Source organism: Podarcis tiliguerta (genome assembly GCF_965153285.1).
Source record: "Podarcis tiliguerta genome assembly, chromosome: 10".
Classification (NCBI taxonomy): Eukaryota; Metazoa; Chordata; class Lepidosauria; order Squamata; family Lacertidae; genus Podarcis; species Podarcis tiliguerta.
Window position 1 is genome coordinate 38,599,457 of NC_139543.1, and position 27,086 is coordinate 38,626,542.

At 41.8% G+C, this 27,086-nt stretch overlaps 1 long non-coding RNA gene across 2 annotated transcripts in view; it reads right to left on the reverse strand.

The window, feature by feature from the left end:
* LOC310658757 overlaps window positions 1-27,086 on the reverse strand; it is a 110,500-nt gene that overhangs the window by 13,499 nt on the left and 69,915 nt on the right. The window contains exons 6-8 of one of the 2 annotated variants that reach the window (XR_014502472.1): window positions 14,134-14,281; window positions 11,919-13,053; window positions 9,039-9,190 (exon numbers count right to left, since the gene is read on the reverse strand). This is a non-coding gene — a long non-coding RNA (uncharacterized lncRNA). Of the gene's footprint in view, window positions 1-9,038; window positions 9,191-11,918; window positions 13,054-14,096; window positions 14,282-27,086 lie in introns of both variants that reach the window. The other variant, XR_014502473.1, reaches the window with a different exon arrangement.

Here is a 27,086-nt window from a genome sequence, read left to right on the forward strand (position 1 = left end):
CTCATAATCTTTCACTCTATCTAGCTCATTAAAATACCCATACACATTATACCTGTGGCAACAACTCCCTTCTGAAGGTTCCTTGGGCTGGAGGTGAAACCTACCACCCCCTGATGGCAAACAGAATCTCTCTACCTTCAGAGATCTTCCTCTGGAAACAGCTCCCTCATGAAGGCTCATTATGAAAGGTGCCCTGTAGCCCTCAAAGGTTGATGAGCCCTACATTAAGCCCTGTGCACTGAGGTATCCAATCAAAAACCTTGGAGAACCAAGCCAGAATGGGCACTTGACGTACCGAATGCACTTTTATATCAGCAGCAGGCTGAGGACCACGATGCCCCCAAACGTTGTGTCTCTTCTGTGAAGAAGAGCAGAAGTAATTATGACAGCGCAAATGGCCCTATCATGGATCAAGTCATCCACACTTTTCTCAAGGCAGGTAATTACAAAAGAAAATGCCAAAGGATTGCGCCTAATGTATTTGTCAAGTAGCTGCTCCTTTAGGCTTTAGTGCATAAATGCAGGTGTCGTCCTCAATATATTGCTTGATGTTTGAGGGAGATAGATTGCTAAGCATGTCCTTATCTACAAATACCAGGAGATGAAAAAGCCATTTGGCTTGACCTTTCTTGTAGAAGAGAGGTAACTGAAAGAAACAGAGAGCAATTGTTCATAGGCTTCATTGTATCACCTGCAGGGTGGGATATTTTCTAACCTCCTCAAAGGAATCTTAGATTTTGTTCCACCTTCCACCTATACCCAACAACTTAGAATGACTTCTGAAAGAGGGGTAGTGGGCCCATAAACATTGGAAAGGGTATGGTTGCCAGAGCTGGCCGGCCCACCCATTAGATGCATTGAAGCAGCTGCCTCAGGCAGTGGAGGCGCAGAAGCAGACGCCCCGCCTGCCTCAGTTTCTGATGCACAGCACTGTCACTTGTATTCCTTGCTCCTAGGGCTGAGAAAACAAGCAGCCAGACCTTGCAGAATGCCCCCCCCCCCAAGGAGGCATTCTGGCACACAGCATTGCTGCTCATCTTCCCCACCCCTGGGAAGGAGAAGGTGAACGGCAAGACCTTGAGGAAGACCCTCCTCTCTCACTGAGTTCAGCAAGAGGGTGGCATTCTGGTGGTGGCAGAAGTAGAAAGGTGGGTGGGGTGTGGCAGCGAGTGTCTCTTGTAGACCTTTTTTATGCCAACAGTCCTATGCAGTTGCTTACATTTTTTTAAAATAGCCAGTTATTTTGGTGATTATTTTATATACCATTCCATGTTTAATTTTATCTGTTTTGTACCACATTAATATTTTACACGAGGTGGTGCTCAGAACAGGTGGACATGTCAATTTCTCTCCGTTTCTTTTTTCTATCAGTTTGTGAACTTTTATTTTAAAAAAGAAAAATTCTCATGAATATTCAGCAGCGTTTTAATGATAATTTCTTCCAATATAACATACACATTTTTGTATGCATTTTTGCCTAATAGACACATTTTTGCAAAGCATCCCCCCCCCAATATACTGCATTTTGTCTTCCATATTTACGAATACATGCATTGAATCCACACTTTAATTTCTGTGAATTTTGCGAAGTGCAAATTTCACATGACTCTGTTTCAGTTTGCATCTTGCTTTGGAAAGTGTGAATTAGGTAAGTTTGCCTTTAAATGCAAAACTGAATTGAATTTCTCCCCCATCCTAACTTGTGCTCTAGGAACACTTTTATAAATAAGTAACTAAAATCCTTCCCACCTCTATTCTCCTTCTTGCCATGGCGCTTGCCTGAAGCAGGTCACCCCATCATGCTTCATGGTAGTGCCAGCTCTGATTTTAAAACAAAACACAACTGAGCAAGCTATGAATAATTTCTCTATTCCTGATTACTTGCATCCTGAATCTTGCAGAAAGACAGATTGCAGATTAAAGAGATTGCCAGAAATGATTCGGCTTTAGCGGAGTCCTTTACGAAAAACAGAAGGAAACAAAACAAACTTTAAGTGAAATAACTTGCACAGTTTTCCTAGATTTGAGCGAAAGTTTGCTGAAAGAGATCACTAGGCACCTCCTGAGATAGGTCAAGCTCACAGTTTGAGGAGCTGTGCTTCTAGGAGGTTCAAGCTGAGGGAATAAACTAGGAAGGTTTGTCTGAAGTACAGAGACTGTTCACTTTGTGACTGAAATAGTAAAAATGGTCTTAGAAAGAGTTTGAAGATAACATAATCTTTTTCATAATTCTTACCCTATATAAATTGCTGGTGTGTGTGTGGTTGTAGAGGGGAAAGAAGTAACTAAAAAGACTATTTCTGCTTTCAAGCTGACCACATTGTGGTCCTACTTTTTGTTTCTCATAACATTGGTCAGAGAATCAACTTGTGACTCAGCTACATTAGTAAAAAAAAAACAACCCCAGTGTTTTGAACGCATTATAAACATGCAGATGGCGCTAGAGAGCAAAACATTTATTTGCTATTTTACCTAGTGTTTTTCTGTTCTTTTATTATAATGATTTAATTTCTGACTTATTTATAGTGGGTATTCTTTCCTGTGTGTACATCCACCCTTGGTGAGTTTCACAAGTTTTGATTCTATGACAATCTGGCATACTAAGGGCCAAATCAGAAGCTGCGTGCCAAGGCCCTGTGACTCCACAGTTCCCTAGGGAAATGAATAACAACACCATATTGGGTTTGGGCTTAAACGATCCGGCCTGCCATTCACCAGATCACTTCCGTGGTCTGAGGTCTGTCTGCAACACGACCTATTGAGGAAGGTGAGCGGATTTGTTGTAAGTCCATGGCAGCACTTCCTAAAGAGCAGGAACTCTGAGACCAACTTCCCCTGTGTTTCCCAGACAGTGTTCCTGTAGCTCCTGCCAAAAATCCAATTTAATGTCTACTAACTGGTTGTAATTGAAACTAATCCAACAATTAAAAATGCCCCCACATATACTAAAATAAATATTAAGAAGCAAAGACTGCTGTTACCAAACTATTTCTTTCCAAGATATATGTTGCATTAATATGTTAGACTGACATCTTAGTGAGCTGGAGATCATAAGGTCTGTTTTATGGTGCATTAAAACCTCATAATGACCATTTCAGAAAGACAGCATAATACATTATTCAAAGTTAAACGCTGTCTTGAACGATAAGACCAGCATGCCATCAACCAATAATAAACTGGAGGATTGAAATATCCCTTTCCATTTATCTGTGAGGTCATTTACACAGTCAGAGCAGGACCATAAATGATGTATCTTTTCCTATCTAGAAGAGAAAGTGCATTGTTATTTTACAACATCAGTAAAATAATTTTAAAAAACGAAACTGCTGAGGGAAAGGCCATTATTATGCAGTTTAAACTTTCAGGCAAAGTACATTACCATGGATTTTATATAAACAGTAAATATATTTGTAGCACTTAGATTCCATATCAGTATATTTAACATACTGCAAGAAGCACTGCACATGGACTCTATAATTGTGGTGCTTTCACCAGCTGTGTGATGTTTACCCATTGTACCCCATGAAGGTTGGGATGCAGGTGGCGCTGTGGGTTAAACCACAGAGCCTAGGACTTGCTGATCAGAAGGTTGGCAGTTTGAATCCCTGCGATGGGGTGAACTCCCGTTGTTCGGTCCCAGCTCCTGCCAACCTAGCACTTCAAAAGCACGTCAAAGTGCAAGTAGATAAATAGGTACCGCTCTGGTGGGAAGGTAAACGGCGTTTCCGTGCGCTACTCTGGTTCGCCAGAAGCGGCTTAGTCATGCTGGCCCCATGACCCGGAAGCTGTACGCTGGCTCCCTTGGCCAATAAAACAAGATGAGCGCCGCAACCCCAGAGTCAGCCACGACTGGACCTAATGGTCAGGGGCCCCTTCACCCCATGAAGGATAGGAAAGTCACAAAACACTCCCATGAAATGTCATACCAAAACAATTCAGATGTTTGGCAAGATGAACTATATAGTTTTGCTGCCGTTTCCCTTAAACCAAACCTTACAAAGTTTTTAAGGTACTAAAAATAATGCCTATATAACTAGAGCATTTATGTGAAGAGCAAATCAGATCACATAATAGACAATAGAAAGAAACACTGATCTTTGAAAACTATCACCCGTAAGCTAACAGGGGGAAAGGCTGCGTCACTGCTATGCATTACACGGAATATGTTGACCAAATCTGCAAAGGATTTCTGTAATAACAGGCCGCCTCTTAATTTCACTTGATCAACCAAGTTTTGATGTGAAACCAGACTTCAGCCCTGCAGCTTCTAAACCAAATCGACCAAACAAATTCCTACCTCATGTATACAGTTGGGAGAGATTACTGTGTGCATAGGTCAAAGGTGGGGAACTTGTGGCCCTCCAGATGTTGTTGAACTCCAGCTCTCATCATCCCCAACTATTAGTTATGTTTGCTCGGGCTGATGGAAATTGGAAGCTTATGATCCAAATTCACTCCAGTTACACCTAGACTTTTTCGTAGAGCCCCGTCACAGCTTCTGCTGCACTTACGGAGTTTGTGGCAAAGGGCAGTGGATACAGATACAATCCTGCTTCTCATGCTATTCCTTCAGTAAACTCAGCTTAAAAGGTGAAACCAGGTTTTATATAGACCTATTGCTGTATCCTTTCTAAAACGGTGTGATGTGACTAAAGATAAACAGATTTACATTGGCTCAACACACATTCCTGCCTAGGGCACCTGTGCTCAGTCTCCTCACTAATCACAAACATCTCCACACATTCACCACCATCTTGACATAAACACACAGCATTTGAGGTTTGTGTCCCTGAACTTTGAGAGAATCAGCATGCATTTGGAGAGTGACGGCTGTTCTTCCAGGTCTGGGAAGCCTACTAGAAAATGTGTTTCCCCTGAATATTCTGAAGTGCCTGCATAGTGCTATGGACCAGCCAAGCCTTACACTATGGCACCGCTACTGTTCTTTGCTTTTGTGTGATTATGTCAGCCTATATTTAAATACAATGGTACCTCGGGTTACATACGCTTCAGGTTACAGACTCCACTAACCCAGAAATAGTACCTCGGGTTAAGAACCTTGCTTCAGGATGAGAACAGAAATCATGCAGCAGCAGCAGGAGGAGGCCCCATTAGCTAAAGTGGTGCTTCAGGTTAAGAACAGTTTCAGGTTAAGAACGGACCTCCGGAACGAATTAAGTACTTAACCAAAGGTACCACTGTATTTCTGACCTGCACTGTTGTATAAAATATCATAAGGTGGTATACAAACTAAAAACACGGTATCACAGTAAAAACAATATAAAATTTCCAACACATCATCAGTAAAAGCTGGCTGGCAAAGAATATTGGGTTTGAAAGGCCTGCCTGAATAAAAGAGGTTTTTTTTAAGACACCTAAAAGCGAGTGGGGCTGGCTTCTGCTGAACCTCTGTTGGTGAGGAGATCCACAGGGCAGGGTTGCCACACTAATGGCTTCACCAGCCAAATATTTGGGGCATATGGGACCACCAAAAGTGCCCCATCAGAAGACCTCAGCTACTGAGGTGAAGCAGAAGGAATCAGGTCCTTTGGGCCTAAAGTACTTTGGACCCCCATTGTTTAGGGATTTGTGGGGCACCCACAAGACCAAGTGACCTGACTATGCAAGCAGGATTTCTGTTGTTGGGGTTTCCTTACAGACAACCACGTGCAATTCACAAGTCAACATGCTATTGCTCTGCGTGTAGTAATGTGTGAATGGGGCTATTGTTACTCTTCTACTATCAGCACAGGTATGTGTTCCACTGTCACAGTTACACGCGTCTTTAGCATTGAGGAATCCAAGGCCTAACTTGACATGTCCCTCTTTGAAGCCTGAGGCCCAGGAAATCTCTTTTGAATAATCTTAAATTATATAAATAGTCAAAGTCATGAAGATGACATTTTATTGCTTGCATTCATTTTGATTACCCTGCCTCTGCTTTTGACAAATATTTTTGGAAAATAAATGAGCAAAGAATAATAGCAGGACTCCAGGGTGTCGTTTTTAACTGATAACATTGAAAACAGTGTATTTCCTTGGGATTAACAACTGGCTAGAATCAGTTAATCACCCTAGTCCATTAACCCCATCTGGTAATTAATCCCTAGTTTTCAGTCATCAGCACTCTAAACATTTGCCACACTTAACAAAAGCAGTGCTTCAGCTGGGATTTATCCTGGGTATATGGTTTCTTTATCCAAACTGGAATATATTAACATTGTCCTCGAATTCAGTGTATTTTACACATTTCATATCATCAAGAACATACTTGAAAGGGAGTAAGTCCCACTGAATGCAGCGATCCTCACATCTAAGTAAAAATGCGTAGCGCTTTTCTGGGAAAGATATTCTTAGCACTTCTGAATTTATGGCTCTCTTTGCCCATCATCCACTTATCTACCACAGTCATTTGCACAACTGAAGTCAATAAAATGATGTGGTGGTTTCAGGACACACTTATAGGGTGTTTGTGCTTTGTATATTCCGATAGACCTAATTATTTTCTACCTTTATTGTGTGGGAGACTGCCTCATTGTACATTCAAATCATTTCTTTCTATAACCTTCACCTTCATTGATTTTTCCCTCTGTATTCTGAATGTTGACTCTGAGATTAAAGCCATTTTTTCTTCAGCAGGACTCATTTAACAGTAGCTTTGCTATTATGAAGCAGAAATCATTTCGGATTGCACGTGACGAGGGGGAGAGAGAGAGATTTCTACCCTAGCCAGTGGCAATCTGGCTTTTAAGTAAATAAACCTCTTTTAGAAGTAGTGCATCACAAATTGCTTTTATCACAAAGTTTAAAAGCATAATACAACGTATTGAAAAAGATATAAGGCAAGGCCTGGGATTCAAATAAAAAGATAATGTTACTAACAGTACATTTATGAGGGCTATCAAATATAACAAATTTGCAGAGTGAGATGCTCAGCAGCTTATTTTTTTCCCCGTCTTTCCCAGATGTTACTTTAATCAAGTTGATACTTGAAATAGATGGAGCCTTATTATTATGTGAAGTAATTTTCCCTACAGATACAGTAACATAACTCAGCATTTTGAATGTGGAGCAGGTGAGATTATAAATCACTGATTGAATTTGCCATAAGAATCTAATAAGACTGAGCTCATTTTCCTTAACAATTTATGGTTCTGATTTGATTATGCAGTTTATTTGCCTGGCTTTATTACTGCATTAAACTTTCCCCCCTTTTTTTCATAGTGCCTCATTCTCTGTGATCAAGGCAAATTTGAAATACTTTCTGTGTGCACTGCTACTCACTTGGAGACACTCTGATCAGTCAGCAATATAGGCCTTCAAAATCTACCCAACTCAATGGGTGATGCCAGCAAGTTGCAGTGGCCTTGAAAAAGAACTCATATGTACTTCAGATTCACTCCATTGTGTCTTCAAGACTACTAGCCATTGTAATTAATCTTCCAGTTTGGCTACAGAATGAACCCGAAAGATGCTACAGTGTTGTTTAATAGTGAATGTAGAAAATGTAAATGAATTGGGCCTATTCGTTTATTACTATTATTATTATTTATTTAGAAAAAATTATAGATTGCTTAATCATAAACTCTCTAAGCAGTGTACATAACCAATAAACGATACGGTCTACCACCAGGTAAATGGCTATAGGACTGCAGTCTCAGTGAAGGAGGTTTTAATAAACAAAATAACTGTGCAAGACTCAGTACCAGAGGGATGTCTCCACTGTGCTGGTGGCACATGTCGTGGGAATATATGAGACATTTTTGGAGGGAGTGGGGGGAATTTCATGAGATATCTTGGATTACTAGCAGATCATGGAGCTTGAACCCAGATTAATGGTGTTAATGCTCTTCACTGATTAGCATAAACATGTTTTTTAAATAAAGATACTATAATGATAATTGCCTTGATGGCCGTAGCTTGCTTAGAAGCTGCACTGTTGTAAGGGCTCTAACAAAGGCTCTTTGGAGAAGTGATAGACTTGTGCATGGGATTTAACTTTATTGAACTCGTCAAGAAATGTAACACACCCTGATGACTTCTGTACAGCTCAGTATCCCTTTATGAATAACTGTCCCTCTGTTCCTAGAACTGGCCTTGCAGATGCTTTATTTTGTTTGGACATGCCAGAACAAAAAGCACAAAAACATTTGTGACTTTAAGTTGCACTCTTTTGTTGTTACAATTTTTCAATGTTGTGCATTTATAAAGCTTTAATAAACATATAGAAAACAAACACACTGCAGGCCAATGACAATGTATGTCATAGTGTACATTGCTTTCCCCCAATGTTCAAATTGTCTTTTTTCTGCCCACTGCTCCTGCCTGCCAAAGTGAGCAGGATGGCAATTTCATTGTTTAGGAAAAAAAGATTTATACGATCTTGCTTTTCAGCAAGCTGGTGCCCTGTGTGTAAAGGAAAGACTGCCAGCCAGTTTCATGTCTGTTTGGAAGCACCCTGATAACCATATCCATGTGAAAGTGGCAGGAATGGAAAGTACTGACACTGTGGAAAAATATTTACTTAATGGGGGATGGCATGTATATGGAAGGCATATGAGTGAACCATAAAGTATGTTAAGAAAAAATAAAGTATTTGGATTAGAGATGTCTGGATAAGCAAGGTTTTTTCTGTTTATAATCTCATAGGGCGGGGATGGGGAAGTAGATGGCTGGATGTTTCAGTCCTGTAGAAATTTGAAACATATGTTGTTTTCCTGTGTTAGCAGAATAACACAAATTAGTGGAACCTGAGGAAGATAACAAGCAAGCCATGATCACTTCCCGTTCAACAAAATGCAAAGTTATTTTGACCGTTGACTTCAGTCCTCTGAAATTCCCCCTGACATGCCAACATTGCTTCCTGCCACTCACTTTAGGGGTTTTGCTTCTGGACTTTATACAGTTTATTTTCTGAAACCATAGAGGGAGAGAACAGATTCTTTTTAGGGAACTGGAGAAAGGGAGAGATATACAGTAGGAGAAGGAAGATATACAGTACAGCCAATTCACAGTATTTTTTTCAGGGTAGAATGTACCTCATAGAGCTCAGTTTCAGATGGGAAGCCATTTGCCTGAAAGCCTGAAATCACCAGATCCACATTGAAACCTCTGAAGTTGCCATGTCGTTTCCTGACATTGGCTTCTTGGCTAAGCACATGTACCAAAGGTCTAGAGCTGCTGTGATGCCCTATGTTGAAGAGAGTAAAATGGAAATAAATTGGAGTATGATGTCAGAAAGAGCTCTTCCGAGTGTATAGTATTATTAATTATATGCTTTTTCTTTTTTTAAAAAAAAGCATTGTCTTTAGTTTGTTCATCCCTGCAGCAATATGTGTGATGTGAGATCCAAGGCAAACCACCAACACCTCCCTCTTCAAATGCAGTTGGTCCTGTGCAAATGCTCACGCTTCAAAAGACAGTTGCATGTTTTTTGCTCATAAAAAATCTTATCGAGAAATAAGTTTCATTCTAAATACAAATGCTAATTGCAGATGGAGTCTGCATTACCCTATAGTGCATCCATCTGAAAAGAATTTAAAAAAAACAGGTGTAGGCAGTCCTGGCAATGGTTTGAGTGTATCCACACCTTCCCGACGGTGTTTTGGGTGGGCATAGACCAAGATCACAATCACCACTTCCTTCTTCATTCACCTGGGGCGTGTGCAGGAAGGAAAAGGCATGGATAACCCTAGTCAAGGAGAGGATTTTAAACATGCATCAGGTAACCGCACTCAATTTTGTGGACAGTGGGATCTAGAATCAATCTAGATTGAAAGCAGCATGTTGAGGATGGGCATGAATAATACTGGATCGAGAACTACATTTTTGTGTGTTTCAAATAGGTTAGTGTGGCCCAAGTGTCACACGATAGAGGGTCCTCGTCACAAATAAACGAGTTGGCAAAATAGAAATAATTTGTCATGAGCAGAGGTTTATCACTTTGGGCCTCTCCCTGGAGAAGCAGTTAAGAACTGCAAATCCAACAAACATTTAGAGGAGATGCAACTCAGATGTCAGATGTTTTATTTAACGTTATTAATTTCTTACATTTATACACCACCTTTCTTTCATGAGGAGGTTCTCAGGGTGGCATATATGGAGCTCCAGGCACCAGTCAGATCTGCTTAATTTTTGCAAGGTGGGTGCATCATATGGATGTGTGCCCAAAATACCACTCTGAGCTGGGCACTTCAGCATAATCCTATGCATGTTTACTCAGAAGTAAATTCCTATGTGTTCAAATGTTGCTTTCTTGCTTGGAATCCACAGACAAATGCAAATCTAACTACAAAGAAGAAAAGGAAAGCAATGGAGGGTCCCTCATGTCATCTGTAGACAATTGGGTATCATTTCTGGGTAATCACTGCAGCCATTCCTGGAGGGCCACAATATCGTAATCTTGAAAAATGAAACCACAATCAGACTGGATTACTTTTGTCCTAGTCTTGTTTTGTTTTTATATCATTAAGCGCTAGAATTTGACATCAGGATTTTAATGCCAACTCAGACCTGGTTAATCTCTGCTTAGTTTATCCATATGTCTACCCAGCAGAAGGTCTTACATACTAATCTGAGTATCACATACACTACTGATTGACTACTCTTGATTTTGTTTGAATGCACAAAAGTGTGACTGCGCAAACCAATATAAGTCTAAGTAGGTGCTTTCTTCTAGTACAAATATACTAAGAAGTCTAGTGGCAGACAATGGTACTTGTCTTAAACATTTATGGAGCTTTGGAAACTCATTTCCTTGCCTAGTTTATTATTCTATACTTATAGGCTTGAAAACTGTGGGAGCAGATGGTGTCCCAAAGCACAGAACAAAGAAAAGATGAAATCTAGGACCTATCTATCTATCTATCTATCTATCTATCTATCTATCTAGTACAAGGGTAAGGGACGTATGTCATAGATGCCTTGCCCAATCCGGTATTAGGCTTTTTTCATTTTCATTTCCATGTAGTTCACATGATGTTAACATCCAACAACACCAGTTTCAATGCTTTCCCCCTAAAACTTGGGCTTGCCTGATACAGGGATATTCCAATACATTGGGAGAAAACAGGCTCCAAACTGTTTCACATGGGGGTCTCATACTATTCGTTTCAGTGGTTTAGGGTGGATCAAAAGTCAGTTTCTGCTACTCCCCTTTCCATTGATAAGGAAAAATTCTGGGGTGAGAGACTACTCAATAGACCAGCTCGTTGGGGTCCAAGTCCCCCGCAGGTCCATGCGGTCAGTAAAAGAAGGAAGTTCCAGCCAAGGAATTTGGAGCAAAACAGCGGTCAGTAGACCATGATCTTTATTGTTGCGCAACAGGTCCCCACAGGAGTAAGAACCCCAAGCATGGGGTGACATTGGCTTTTAAAACTTCCGCAATCACCCAGAATGCAGTTTGTACAGCATCATTGATACATCATTTTTACAACACTGACATGTCACGAAAGGACAGGGGTAGACAGGGGTTACACTAGTTCAACCTTGGCAAACATGTCCAGACACGTCTCTTAACACCTCTCAAGTACCTATCACCAAAGAACAATAGAACTCTTTACATATCCTTGTCCTGGGGCAAGTCCAGGGATGAGTTCTTGGGATTTTATGGTGAGCTATCAGCTCAGCGATTGCCACCCTTGGGCACTGCCTGGGTGGGGTGTTGTGTACATGCCCTCACTCTTGCGGGATTATGGTGGGAGAGAAAGGTAAAGGCTTCCTTTCCTCTAAGGCCAAAATGGTGTTGGAGTGAAGAGAATCGATCAAACTACTGCTTTTATATGAATTTGTAAAGCTAGGTATCTTCCCTGAGTTGTCAAGTTGAAAGGATACATTTAGGCATAGTTTTTTAACACTGTAACAACTTTAAAGATGTGCCCTCCCCCCCCCCCACATCATTTCCATAACACCATGCTCACCTCTTCCTCAGTGCTTTAATTTCTTTTCTGAAATTTTATTCTCATCCAAATCTGCTCAGGAATGCCAAGAGAACCTTCCAGAACAGCATGCATGGAGGAGAGTGAGGAGATCATTCCATCGGGCAAGCAGAAATGTTGAATTCCACGCCCAATATTTACAAGGTTCCTGTTTAATTCTTCAACAGCCGGGTTCCCACATTACAAATCAGTGCAAGCTAGCTAGTCTCTGAATAAATGCTAAGGGTGTGCATTGGCTCTGAGAGGCAAACTGCAAACACAGGCACACACACCCAAATACATTTAAAGAGCATTTGTTACCTTTAAAATTATTATATTCCACATATGAACTATAGCAACACAAATAAAACATAAGCCCAGGAAAGGTATTAGTGCTCCTGCGTATCTAACCCCATTTCACTGTTTATAGTTAGCCATTTAGTAGACAGGAATGTAAAAATAGCATACATCCTTGGCCTCCTGAAGCCTTATAGCATTTCTCCAGCAGTTCAGACTGTGGTGTTTGTTTGTTTTTAATTCCAAAGGATTTGAAACACAACTTAAAATTCACCAAAGGTTGGATGATTAGGGATTAAGAAGACGCAACTGAACATTAGCCACTCCAGTGCCCTTCACACAGCAGCCCTGTATCTCGACTCATTTGTTGTTGTTATTTATATGTATTGGTTGCTTCACTCATAAAATGACTCAATGTGACTTACAAACTTGTACGGCCCAGAATTTTCCTCAGAGATGTATGTTTGTTTGTCTTTGGACTTATAAAGCACATCTCTGCAGCTCTGTTTAAAAGGTCAATTTACGTACTAGGGTTATTTTTAACAGTTCGCCGTCTGTATTTCCTGTTTCTCTATATGTGGTTTCTGAGGAGCTGAAAAATGCCACACCTCCCACTCTTGTATGTGCTGAAGACAAACAAGCATATTGATCAGATGGAGAAAACAGAGTTCTTCTACACATTTTAACTATTCACAGAATTCATGATCAGGAAATCTGATAGGCGTGATTCCTCATCTTTCTGCAGCTTAATAAAATATGTCCATAGTCCAACAGAAGTATTACAGGTAAACTTTGTTACACCTTTTGTTAAGGTGTAACCTCAAAAGAATCTTGCAGCCACCTAATAAGAAACCAAAGCAGTCTGTTCATTGTTCCCTTCATAACTGAAGGCGCATATATGATTTTTTATTAAGTGATTAAGCACCCTGCTTTCTTTTGGACCACTATTCTGGTTTCCTTGGCTAGGATTTTTAAAACTACCTTATTTTCTTACCTTTATGGCACCACATAAGAGGCTACTTGAAAGGCTTCCAACTGGAAAATACAACCCTATTCAGCTATACTCACATATATTGCATTTCATAAAACGAATGTCAGCAGTAGGCACTGGAAGGTTTTCACATACAGTGCTTCCACTGATGTTTGACAACAAAGACAGGACTATTCATAGCTAATGTTTATATTTCAAGAACCCCGCAGGAAGCAGCTTGAAAGGTTTCTGCATGATGGTTGCTCTAAGTAAAACCTGTTTGTGGTGTCAGACCACCTGCAATATTCAGCTTAACCAAAGGGCAAGCTTAACATCACTGATTCGGCCAAATAACAGAACGACAGTAGCCATATTTGGCCTTCATTGTCTTCACACAATTCGAATTGTGACTTCAGTTGCATGAGGGACACAGTGAGACCATGTTCACTGGGCCCCACCCTTTCTGCCATTCCTTTTCACTCTTATTCACCCTCAGTGAGAGAATTTGATGGGGGGGGGGAATGAGGCAACAGGTTCTACAGAAGACCCACATTATCTATGCTGTCTCTTCTCCATGTGGGATATTTAAGATTACTCCTTTCCACAGTCCCTTGGGAGGACCATAATTACATAAAGGCATTTACTGAATGAAAAGGAGCATAGTGCATTGTGATCAACCTAATAAATAAATCCCATTTAAGGACCTCTGCAATCTAATTAACACAGTTAAGACACACAGAGAGACATTAGACAGTTGCTTGTTGGACAATGTTTTCCTGCTGGATGGTATATGCTCAAAATGTTGATTGCAGAATCTGGAACTAGGATTTAATCCCTTTATTTATAAAATATCAGGATTAACTAATTACACTGAGTGACAGCTTTAATTATAGTATAGTGAAATAAGTATTTACGCTGTCAGTGTAGCTTTCCATGTTCCACCAGACTTACCCAATGCTCAGCTTGTCTGAATTCTGTCTATCCATAGCTCTTAAATGGCAGTATTGAATCATCAACCAGACATCATAATGGAGGGAAAACTGGAATATCATTCAGAGTTTTGGCCAGTTCATTTTCTTCTGGATCTTGCCAACCTATTCTAATAGAAGAGAGAAATGGTCTGAAATCCAGAAAAATGGTAGCATGACTTATCTTCCAAGAAACATTTCCTTTGAATTAATGTTACAGAAAACACGTTGAAGAAACAAGACAAAAGTGCCAAAAGATGTCTTGTGCTGCTTTATCTTGCAGCACAAAAATCAAATTGAAAAATTCATCCAGAAAACATGTAATGCTTATGAGTTCAGTGATTCACATAAGAGGCATACCGTATTGGCCCATATATAAGCTGCACCCAAATATAAGCTGCACCTTTAAAATTGGAGGGCGGGGAGAAAAAAAGAGGGGAAACCTGAATATAAGCTGCTCGATCCCTCGCTGCTCCTGGCGGCATACTTTGCAGGGGAGAGCCATGCTGCGTTGCTGGCGGCCTTTCCCCTTCCTTGCTCTCTCCCTTCCTGGCCTTGGGGGAGAGGACAGGGGCAGGTGCTGCTTTGCTGTGCTCCTGGCTGCATACCGCAAAGTCACGAATATAAGCCGCACTTTAACATTTCATGGTCGAAATTTGGGGGGAAAGTGAGGCTTATATTCAGGCCAATACGGTAGTTTGTTGTGGGTGTGTTGTTGTTTTTTTGGTGTGCAGGAACTTCATCATTTTCCTCCCTTCTTTCCTTCCTTTTTGCAGCCTTGCATTCAGGTTGGTAATGTTTATGGTGCTCGTCAGTCTCAATCATATCAGTGAGATCCAAAGAGAAATGAAGCAGGCATATGAATTTTTGCTAGCACACAAGAAAAAGCAAGAATCTGAAAACTTACAAGGAAATACTCTTCAATTTGGCAAACTGATTTAACCGCTTTTTAGCCTCTTCCTCCCTTGCACCTCTTGTTTATTTATTTTAGTGAGGTATGAAAATGTGCTCTAAAATTCATAGGATGGGATCTGACTCAGACTATTGATTTCAGTGGGTCTATTTTGCATAAGTCTGATGCCACCCAATAGAAACAGAAATTTGAGCTGAACAGATGCATTAACAACCTACACAGCTGACCATTCTTCTATAAACATATGGAAATAAATTTATTTATAGATAATGATGGGATGGGATGATAGGATAATAACCTTTTCTTAGTGAATCTTGAAACCATATTTATATGGAGGCAAATCTCTTTGATCTCAGTGAAATTTACATCAGGCAAACCTGATGAAAGTGGTGAGGAAACAAAACAATTTTCTTGTAATACACATTTAATATATCTCACCTATAGCTTAATATACTGGCATGATCCCTAGGTGTTTATTGCATTTTTTATGAATTCATTTCAAGACTAAAGTGAGAGGATGATAAAAATGTCAGTAAAATGCATTCTAAATTTAAAAAGAGACAGTTTGGCCATGGTAAAATTGAAGTTAAGAAACTGGACATAAAATAGGTTTCTGCCTAATTACCAAAGAGACCTTTGGATGAGAGGGCAAATCACTTTGATTTTTCCATTTCCCAAACTGATGCTTCCTCATTCACTTGCACACTAATTCAGTATCTCACAAGAACATGGTATCAAACTGATTTCCTCTCTTCTATGAACAAATTATATGGTGAAGGATTGCTAGTAATATTAAGACCAATCTAGACACGATGATGGAATAATGGGAATCCATCTCAATCTCTGAATCATAGCACCTGCCTGATGAGGGGCACAATCAGGATGGTGTAAGGAAAGAAGGGATTAACCCTTCTACCTGGGTTATTTTGCCCAATGAAAATCTGCCTCCCTTCCCACCAGTTGGTTGCTATTTGTTTACATACGTCTTTCCTCCTTGAGCAAACAGCAGCTTGGGTGGGAGAGTGATCTTCATTGAGGCAAATGGAGGGAAGGGTTAATTCTCACACATCTCCCCTGCAGTCCATATCTAGCCTGGGCCTTTCTGCATCTGCTATCTGTTTTAAAGAGGCTGAGATATATTCATGTGTATTTCATTTTGGCCCTGAGTGAGCTGGCAAATAAGATACAGACCAGGAGGGAAACCTAGATGGGCTGAAAGCAATGTGTAGGCCTGAGCAGAGCATAATTGTATGAAGACATCAAGGTCAAACTGAACATGAAGCCATCAAACAGAAAGCCCTCTGCCCTCGGCTGTGTGGACACTTAAAGCATTCCTCCCCCCCCCCCCAAACTGAATCCTGGAAATGGTACTGTAGTTTATTAAGTGTGCATGGAATTGTAACTTGAGGGGCTAAACTACAGTTCCCACAATTCTCAGGATGGGGATGGGGGAAATAAGCTTTAAATGTACAGAATGCAAACAGCCCTAGAAAAAGGAGACATAGTTCATTTAGCCCTTTTTTCACCAACAGATAGCCTGCTATTCTATATTTATAAGAGTTTCATGCATGCACACTTCATTAAACATAATGGATCTCTCCATAGATCTCTAACAAGCACCATAGAATTGCATAGGCTTCTACAAAACAGTTCCTTTCATTCCTACCGCTCTGCTAATTCAACACAGAGTCTCCAACAGTTCCCCCATTGTTAGTGGTCTAAATTAATGCTGCTTCCCTCACGGAAGCTTGAGATGTCCATGGTTAGAAATTAATATATGAAATTCCTATCCAGATATAGATTTCAATTTCAGCCAAGAGCCTGAAAGCAGTCAGCACAAAATGACTTCTATAACTAGAAAACCAAGCTGGCTTTTCCCATTAAAGTTAATGAAAGTGATTAAATTCATATGGCATTAGATTTCTCTGTGCGGTAGTTGTACATGGCTAGTGAATGCTGAAAATTAAGGCAATGCTCACTTGCTTCTCATAAATATTTCTAAATAGCACAGCAGCAAGATAAGCCTAAGAGATGGCAATACTTAACTGTAACAATATGAAGAAGACTAGCAACTCATTCAGCCAGAGTGATTTTTGCCTCAAAGGGAATTATAAAATTCCTAAAGAAGAATCACTAGTAGAATGTTTCTTTACACAGAGGCTTTTGTAACTGTTGGGTACCCTGAATTAACCACACAGAGGCAATGTTGCCCATTCAGACTAACAGCAAATCAGCATGGATGAGCAGAGATGGCGGATAGGGAAGCAAAAGAATCACAGAGCAAAAGTCTCACACTAGGAAGTTCCTCTTCTTTGGCTGCGTTACTTCCCCCACATCTGGCTTGGAGATGTTGCCACCAGAAGCGGCACCTGGAAGCTTCATTAGACAACCAGTACTTAAAGAACATCCTCTACTTTAACAATATGGATGCAAGCAACTGACTGAGATTTCCGGTCACATGTTTGCCATGTGCTTGCAAATATATATCCTCCCCACCAGCCCTTAGTCTTCACTGCGAGGACACATGGCAGCCGTTCTGCACAGTTATTTCTTTGCAACATCTGGCGTGGCCTTTCATGTATTGTTCCCCGCTGTCATTTTGTGGCATGCTTTGGGCATTGTGTTCTTTTCATGGTGCATATGTGTTTCCTTCCAGCAGGAGGTCGGGAATAAGTCTTTGCACTAGGAAGGGAGGCAGGCAGGGTTAGAGCAGCTTTGAAAGCATTGCTCGGCCATTTAGCCAAGTGACCCAGCAGATAACAGTACACAAGAGAAACTTTGGTAAGGTCAGACATTAGCAACTGTAAGCACAGCAGCATTCTTGTGGGATGTCTTGCGAAGATTTCAGGTGGGGCTGTGATGATCTGCCTTGATGCCGCTTAGCAAACTTAAGCTATCAACTGTTTTCCTAGTTTTCATATGCTTCACTGTTAAGTCTCCATCTCCTGAGTGTCAACTGTCCACCATTCTCTTACTCAGGAAAAGCCTTTGTTCTGCAATGTCTTATATCTGCATTTCATTTAATTCAGGGATGGGGAACTTGTGATTCTCCATATGCGATCGGGGACTACAGCTCCCCCTGACCATTGGCCAGACTGGGGTAGTCTGGGAGTGAAATCCAACAATATCTGGAGGCCCTTGGTCAACCCTTATTTTGTCTTTCTACCTTAACTCTATAACTGTTGACTATTATTGGCTTTTATGTTCGGAACAGCTTGGAAGGAGATAGTTTCAAATGATGAATTCATTGGGGAATGCATGTTACTTTGCTCAAGGAAAGAAATACTGTTTCCATTTCATATGCAATGTGTTGTTCGTTTAGATTGTGAGCCCTACAACTCAGTGACAGAGTTGAAACATAACAGGAAAACCATGTGAATAAGTTGTGACAAGTCTCAGGTTTGCATGCTCCCCCCTCTCCTCTTTTCACCCCAGAAGAGGATATTGGAAGGTCATTGTAAACCACAGTTCACCTGTAGTCCAAACTCAAGGAACTGTTGTTTGCTTAAACTATAGTTAGTGAGAAGTAGTCATATCCAGCCCATGAGTGGTATTCATTAGGTTAATTAATTTCAGTGGTTCTACACCGAGTAAAACTTAGTTGAATACACCACGTGCTTTCAGATCTTGACTTTTTCTGAAACCGTCATTCAAACAAACTTTGGTTCCCCAAGTTCACATTTCATGGAGAAACTTTGGTTAATTTAAAACTGGAAGCAAATGCTTGCAATATCTTCTGGTGTGTGAAGAGTGTGTGACCCAAGGCTCACCATGGCTCATATAGCAGGAAATGGTGGCTTTTTATTATATCTGAACCAAGCCAGTGCATCTGCCTAGCACCTTGCACAAGGGACACCATTCTAAGCTTTAGTCATAATGAAGACAAACTAGTTACTGTTACCATTATCAGGCTGCTAATAACGAAGCAGAATTCTGGACGCCCTCAGAGGGCTTCCTTTGTCTCCCTGACACCCACAGCCTCTTGCTGGCCACCACCACGCACACTGACCTTTGAAATATGGAAAGAAACATGCTTTGAAATCAAGCTGGCAGGAACAGCATTCAGGCTGCCGTCACCGGGGGCTCAAAACAAGCGGGGCTATAGTTTGCAAGCTGTCTTCATAATTACTTGAAGCAGTTGTCGCTCTAGCCCGAGTTTGTTCATTACACCCCGACAAACAGCTGATATTTGTTAAAGCACATAAGCCACTTTGTTGAGGCAGCCCTCGATATTGTGGGAAACCCTGCAGCTGCAAGTCACATGCAGTTCAGAGTATTTTCTGGTTCCTTTGCTTCCATGCATGCCTTTTATAGCAGTGCCCTTTTACTCAAACAAAAAAGGGCAGGGAGAGAGCAGGCAGCAGTGGGAGGGGGGAGAGAACCCTCACTTAGAAGGTAAACATTAGCTAACAAAAAAAGGCTTGATACGCTTAAGGTTTATGACCCAAATCTGGTTCTCATTAAACAAATGCTTGTGCAGCACTAAGGAATTCTTAGTAATAAGAAAGCGATGGCTGGAATTCAGGACGGGCGAGAGTCAGTGGAACAGCAGCCGTGCCTGTTTCAGTGTTCCAGCGTTGGCTACTGTCTGGGTTGGCAGGTCTCCCATAACTGCCAGCAGGGAGCTCTTGGAAATGGTTTCACTTGGGATTCAGAAGGCACAAGACTCGCTTTCAGAGCACCTGGACTTGGCTAATAAATGCCAATGTGAGGATATAAAGGGTGGAGTGGGGAGGTAATGCTCTCAGAAAAGAATACCACTTGCTGGAAGCCACCCAGGGGGTGGGAGTGTTCTTGTTCATGAGTCCTGCTTGAGAGTTTTCCACAGACACCTGGATGGACATTGTGAGAACAAGGTGTTGGACTAAACCAGGGTTTCCCAAACTTGGGTCCCCAGCTGTTCTCCAACTCCCATCATCCCTAGCTAGCAAGACCTGTGGTCAGGGATGGTGGGAACTGTAGTCCCCAAAAAAGCTGGAGAACAAAGCTTGGGAAACACTGGACTAGATCAACCATTGGCTTGATGACCCAGCAGTTCTCTCCTTATGTTAAGAAGACAGGGCTCCTGCACCTTTAATTATTCAATGACAAGCTACACCTGCTGAAATTCCCTCTTTCACACAGCTATTAAAGGTGCAGGAGTCCACTGTTCCCATCTGGCCATTGTAATCTTATTCCTTTTCTTTCTTAGAGGCCCAGCACTGTTATGGTTGCTTCCACCATCCCCACCCAAAGATCAGGGTACTGCTGTCCCGCCTTGCTTCAAGAAGAAGCCAAGCTCCTAACAGAAGTTGCTTAAGGAGACAAGAGCACTAAAAAAAACAAAGAGAAGGAGGACACATGCCTCTGAACATGTCTGCAGGATACTTCAGTGTTCTGGGTGTTCAAAGAAGTCCCGGGGTCGCATTCCTCAGCCAGGTGAGCTTCAGATGCTTTCAACTACAACTCCTATCAGGCCCAGCACCTTAGGGCTAATGGAAGTATGGGTGTGCTGGTTGGGGCAGATGGGAGTTGTTGAAAACTACCCCAGGTTGGGGTAGGCTGTGCTAAAGGAACCACTTTCCACTGCTAGACCCTGGCTCTCTACTGCTGGTGAACAAGCTGCTAACTCTCCAGTAGAGCTGGCTTTGAAGCTAACACTCTAGCCAAAAGACAGAGGAGCCAAGGACGCCTATCTGATTTTTATTTTATAGTCAGGATGGCAGAGTGAAGTATTTAAGGGACACACTCTTCCAGAAGCAAAGGTTTATTGAGAAAACATAGGGAAATAGTAATTAAATGGATAACTCTTGAAGGCTTTCCAGGAAGGGAGAGAGGAAGAGAAGCAAAGACTGAGGGTAGGTTTGTGGCACAGTTGAGCTTTGGAGGAGGGAAGGGAGGAAGCACCTGAATTTTTCGGTTTTTCATGGCCAGGCAATAGGTGTACAGTGAGGCATTGATTGGATCAGCAGCGGAGTAAGGTTCTAGCATTAATTATCTCAGGAGATCCCATAGCTGCTGAAGTTACAGGCTCCTTGTGTACGGTCAGACTAAGATTTGGGAGACAGGGTTCTAGTCCCCACTCAACCATGAAACTCACTTGAGCTCCTTAGAGGGAAGTCAGGATATAAATGAAATAAATAAATGTGCCCCCATGAGGTGTACATGCCAAGACACCCATGAGGGGACAAGCAACCAAAATGGGCATCAAATCTTGTTCTATGGAAACAGTCTGAAAGTATCAGAGGCCTGGGCAGAATAGGAAAAACAAATGTCTCATGCCTTCTGTTTCTATACTGTCTCAGTCTTTTCCTCCCTCATGTTGAAGATGTGGCAGAGGAGACAGGAAAGCCCTTGTGCTTACTATGCCCTTCACATCTGAAGTCTAAGCTGCTTTTGATTGCATCTGCATCTGCAAGGCAAATTGGTTTTAGGTGGGTGGCATGGCAAGTGGGGTTGACATCATATCCCAGCAATCTCGATTTGCTTATTACTGGCTTTTTGGGAGATATTTTAGAGCCTGAAAAAAAGCATCAGTTTCAGGGGAAGGCGAAATTGTTTTTTCAACTTTGACTGCTGTGTCCCTAGATTCACACACAGATTCCTGTAGTGCCAGCAGGACTGTTTTGCTCCTTGCATTTTATTTTGTTTTAATTTTTACCTCTTGGTATAGATAGCTGCTGCTCAGAACCTGTTTGGCCCCCTGTTATGGTTATTTTTAAAGTTTGTAGCTCCTGGACTGCAGTGTTCTTTGAGTTGTTATTTACACCTCTCTGACATAACTGCAAAATGTTTCACAGTCTGAATGGTGAGAAATGCAGGGGAGAATTGGGGCCTTTTTCACCTCCAGAAATGCTTAAGAAGCAGACAATGAAAAGGTGACAGTCAGAGTAAAAAAGCACACTGGGTTCTCCTGTGAGAGTGACAAACGTTGCTGAGCACAGTGGGTGGATTTATGTACAAATTCAGAGGCTGTCTTTTTGTGTGTGTAAAGGTTAGCAAATCTCTTTCCTCACTTTCTTTCCCAGAAGTAACTTTATTTCTCCTATTTGTTCGACTGAAAAGCCAACTCTTCTCATGCCCAGTATAGTTAGGCCTGAGCCAAAACACAACCCCCTAATTTCATGGGCTACCAAGCGGAACCCCACCCCCGGCCTTTCACTGATGGTTAGTTGTGGTAGGGATGCTTGAGCATTTAGTTCAGAAGTGAAGTGACTTGATTTGCTGGCCTGGGCTAATATGTGGATTGGAACACAGTTACCCTTCTGTTTCTTGAACTCTGGTTTTTGTGTCCTTAGCTCAAAAAAGCCAATATGCCAAAATGTATATTTTAGGTTAAAATACATATTTTGGGGTAAAATATGTAAAGAATAATTGCAAATGTTTAAACAGTAGTTGTTAAAAAAAAACACCTCAAAGGATGATGTGGAAAAGGAACAGTACAGTATCAGAAAATAGGGTGGGAGAGTCACCCTATTGCCTAGACAACTGACATGGACTGGCTGGATGCAGAGGAGTGGCAGGAGGCACAAGTTGGGGAACCCCCATGGGAAGAAGATTCAGAGCCAAGGCATTGGTGGTGGGACAACGACAAGTGGTCAGAGGGAGAAGAATGGGAGATGAAGGTGTTGGAAGCTGAAGAGGTAACAGGGTTTAGTGAGCAGGAAGTGGCTATGGCAGAGAGCAGTTCAGAGGCAGAGGCAGAAGCGGGGGGGGGGGGGGGAGAGGCAAAGTGGAGGCAGTCTGCTGAAGAAGCCTGGTCTCCCAGAACATGAAGAAAAATGAAGAGAGACTAGACCAGGCACCGGCAAACTCTGCCCTCCAGATGTTTTGGGACTACAACTCCCACCATCCTTAGCTAACAGGACCAGTGCTCAGGGATGATGGGAGCTGTAGTCCCAAAACATCTGAAGGGCCGAGTTTGCCGATGCCTGAAATTGCTTGGGAACCACCTGGGGGAGGAGGAGTCTGAGAGCAGTGGGAAAGTGGGGGCCTTCAGTCCTGGCAACTCTCTCTTTGGGGCAAGACCTCAATGGGGAAGAGTTGCTGTGATCACTAGCCCTTCACTGTTTTGGTTTCTTTGAAAAAAACAGTTAACTTCGCAGACACTGGGTGTTTTATTGTTGGCCTACTCCTGACTCCGGGTCCTGACAACAACTAGGCAACTCTCCCTACCATCCTGCTCTGTGTTTCAGCAGCTTGGTGCAGGCAGCTTGCTGCAGGAATACATATAGGAAAAATTGCCAGATTGCCTAAGCAGTTAGGTGACCCTCCCCTCTGAACCTCCTCCTCAACTAACTTCTGGTCCTGCAGAACCACAGAAGTTAATTAATTCTAGATTTGCAGGTTTTCAGGGAGGGGGATAAATGCCCACTATCCCCCTAAAATATTTAGGCTCAAACGCCTTTCCAAGGCTTAGGAGAGAAACAAGAATACATACTGTATAGTATGTGTAATACCGTTTTTGTGCTTACAAACCATATTTGTAAGCCGTCTCCCTAAGCTGGTTTCCATGCCTCTGTTTCCCATTCCTAAATTAATGTCTTAATTTAAATGTTTGAATGAAGTGTGATACATTTCTCTCCCCTCCCCCTGCTCTATTTGAGCTCTAACAACAGCAAATGACATGACTGTCGTTCGAAGAGTAGGGTTACACCCGTGCCTTGTTACCTCATTTTCATGACAAAGATTGTATCTGACATTTAATATCCAATATCTTTCAGGAAACAAAGTGAAGGGCTCCTCCACCCTGACCTTTTCCATGAACTCTCTCTGTGATTGGTTCATGCATTTCACTCCTCCCTGCATATTAGGGTCTCATCAATCAATCAAATAGTGATTGCAATGTAATATCACAGGGCAGCATGATTTTCAAAGTTTGTCATCAAGGGTTTAGAAAACTAAAATCCCACCATGCTTCAAGTAGTTGTTCATTGTTCGTTTAAAACATAACACAAATAGGTTGGATTTTCTTGCATGTCAGCCACATCACAAGATCTGAACAGCAACTATATGGATTTTTGTGTTACACACTAAAATAATGCACAATATTCATGGTTAGCTAGCAACCTCTCCTAGCTGTAGCTTGCACAAAGGCGGCTCAGAAAGCCATAATGAGGCATTAAAAACACACATACAAACGGATTGCGGAAAATGAGTAGTGACGTTTGATGGCTATAAGTACAACTGGCAACTTCTGGGATAAATTCCTAGGAACGGTTATCCTTTTTTGTAACATTGTAGAATTAAGAAACACATGTCCAAATGAAACTGCAATAGTCTGAAATTAAAGATGGAACATTTCACTGGAATTCATAATGTTCAGCAGTATGGCAGATTTACACAACCCCAATTCACACCCACCTCACAAATTATAACATTGGAAGATGAACTCTGGATGTGAAAAGGTCACAGAGGAGCTTGTGAAAGAGCTTGTGTATGTTCTTTATGTGAGTGGACCGGAGTTACCTCTGAGTCTGGGATGATTTCAGGGTGTGTTTCTGGGAACAGCTAGATCTCTAGCAAGATTATCTGCAAATAATGCAATAAACCAGAGGTAAAAAAAACAAAAAACCTCACCACATGTGAGTTACTCTCAAATCTGCCCCACCACACAATAGAATTGGACTTCCCTGCTGCTGCCACTGCTAATGGTGAACCCCCCCCCCCCAAAAAAAAAGCTGTTGAAGAATATCTCCTTTCCTCTGAAAATTCATGGAAAGTGTCCCTCCAATTTCTCTGCTCACAAAAACAGGGAGGTGCATTTTGACAGGCCACTTGTGCCCAGCTTTAACTAGATCAGATGAAGCACAGAAGAAAGGATTAAGATATTATTGAACAACATTAGTTGAGTGAGTTCTGAAAGCAACACCCGTGACTAACGTTACCGCCATCATCATCATCATCATCATCATCATTTTAGTGGCGCCTTTCTACAGGGCATGAGAGGCAGTCATTTAACAGGCAAAGCAGTACGGAAATATGGTAGTAACAAAAGTTACTTCCTGTTGTTTCATTGGGTCTGCCATGCAGCATTTTCATACACCTGCTATTACAGTGGTCCCTGTACAGACTGAATGGCTGCAGGGAGACAATACAAACCTGGGGGTGGTGATGAGCCATGGTTGGCAGCTGCAAGAGAGATGGTCCCTATAACAAGCTGGAGATGAGGGGGTGGCAGGTGAATACTTGAGAAAGACTGCTGCTACCTGTGCCGGGGTACCTGCAGGGCATCCTTCCCCAACTTGGGGCCCTCTAGATGTTCTCTCACCAGCCCCAGCCAACACAGCCATGCTTTGACTGTCCCATTGCTGGTGGTTTGTCATTATGGACTCTGAATACACTTCAGGATAAGATCATCATAGTTTTGTTTCTGTTATGCTTAATACCCTTTTGGGAGAGAAAACATTCCCGAAGTCCTCCCAGTGGTGAAAACTGCAATCAGGACCTTAAAATGCTTGCGAGGGACCAAGTATTTGGTTGACATGTGGATGCCACCCTTTGCAACTAATTTGGGAGTATGATTGATTGTCAGTTCCTCATGGGAATGTGTGTGTGTGTGTGTGTGTGTGTGAGAGAGAGAGAGAGAGAGAGAGAGAGAGAGAGAGAGAGAGAGAGATCATCTGTGGAATATCTTCAAAACAGGACCTTACCCGGAAATCGGTCTGTTGTTGTCAGCTGCTTAGAGCATCATTTAATGCAATAATCATCACTGTTGTGCAATATGATTCTCTGTAATCGTTGCTGAAATTTACATATTGCAGTTGTAATGATATTTTGTCCATTTTGTTGTAAAATTCTTCTTATTAATCCGGCACTTTTTTGTGGTTGCTGAATGTAATGCAAGCATTCCAGGTGGAGCCAGCCTCTGAGCAACCATGCAATTCACTCTCCTGCCCCATTCTACCCCCAAACTCTGCTTAGGTTTTGCCCCTTGTTGTCTTGGCATCAGCAAGCCAGTGCAATGGTGCAACAATAGCCATGTAAATCCACTATGCCAGCATATCTTTGTATTCTGCTGACACTGCATATCTTTGTGTTCTGCAGTCCAGTGGCTGCAACCCAAAGAAAGTATTGCACTGGCAAAAAGTTATTATGACAGGGAATGTTGCACTATGGGTGAAGGCAGAGCACTGCAATTGTTAAAAAGGTCAACTCGCTGTCCTCTTTCCCCCCACTCTATGGCAACACTATTGATATAATAGATCAATGAACTTTAATGGAAATACAGCTAACATCTACTATGTTCCTTGATGTACTAGCATGACCCAAATAATTATTTGCCATTTTCTGGCAATACTGTTACTATGGTTTCCACCGAATGTAGCACAGGTCTGATGCTCTCTAAACAATGCATGCGCCTTTCCAGGGCAGAAAGGATGTGCTAAAAAGTCATTTTATACTTGGTGAGAAAATAGGAACCACATATCCTTTTTACTGTGGTCTCTTAGGGTTCGGGGAAAGGAATTATTCAGTGGCAAAAGGGACTAGATGAAATGAAAGCTAAAATCACCAAGAGATGGCTGGCTTCCCAGAATGATAGTAATTATTAAAGTGCCTTTGCACCATCTATTCCAAAGAGCTGAGTTGGCATCACATGTTTTAATAAATAGATCCACAAAAGGGAGGGAGAAGCATGCAATTAATTTGTCATTTCTCTATTATACAATGCATGAAAGAGCTGAAGTGCATAAATGCAAAATCAAATTCAGATGAAGAGCCTAGTGGGGGCAGTTGCACAGGGGGGACTTCCCCTCCCCCCAAATCCTCCTTTACAGCCTATAATATAGTGATCCAGCATAATTCCAGGCTCCCATTCCATTCTCGTTTCTGCAAAGCACCTCTCTGTTTCTGTCTAAAGGTTTTGTTTCTTTCAAGAGAAGGACATTAAGAATGTAACTCATCTGCACTGAACATCAACAGTAGGGAACCTGCTTCCAGATGTTGGACTCCAGCTTCCATCAGCTCCAGACAGCATGCATTGGGTGGATGTGATTTCATATATTTGTTGTTGTTGTTTAGTCATTTAGTCGTGTCCGACTCTT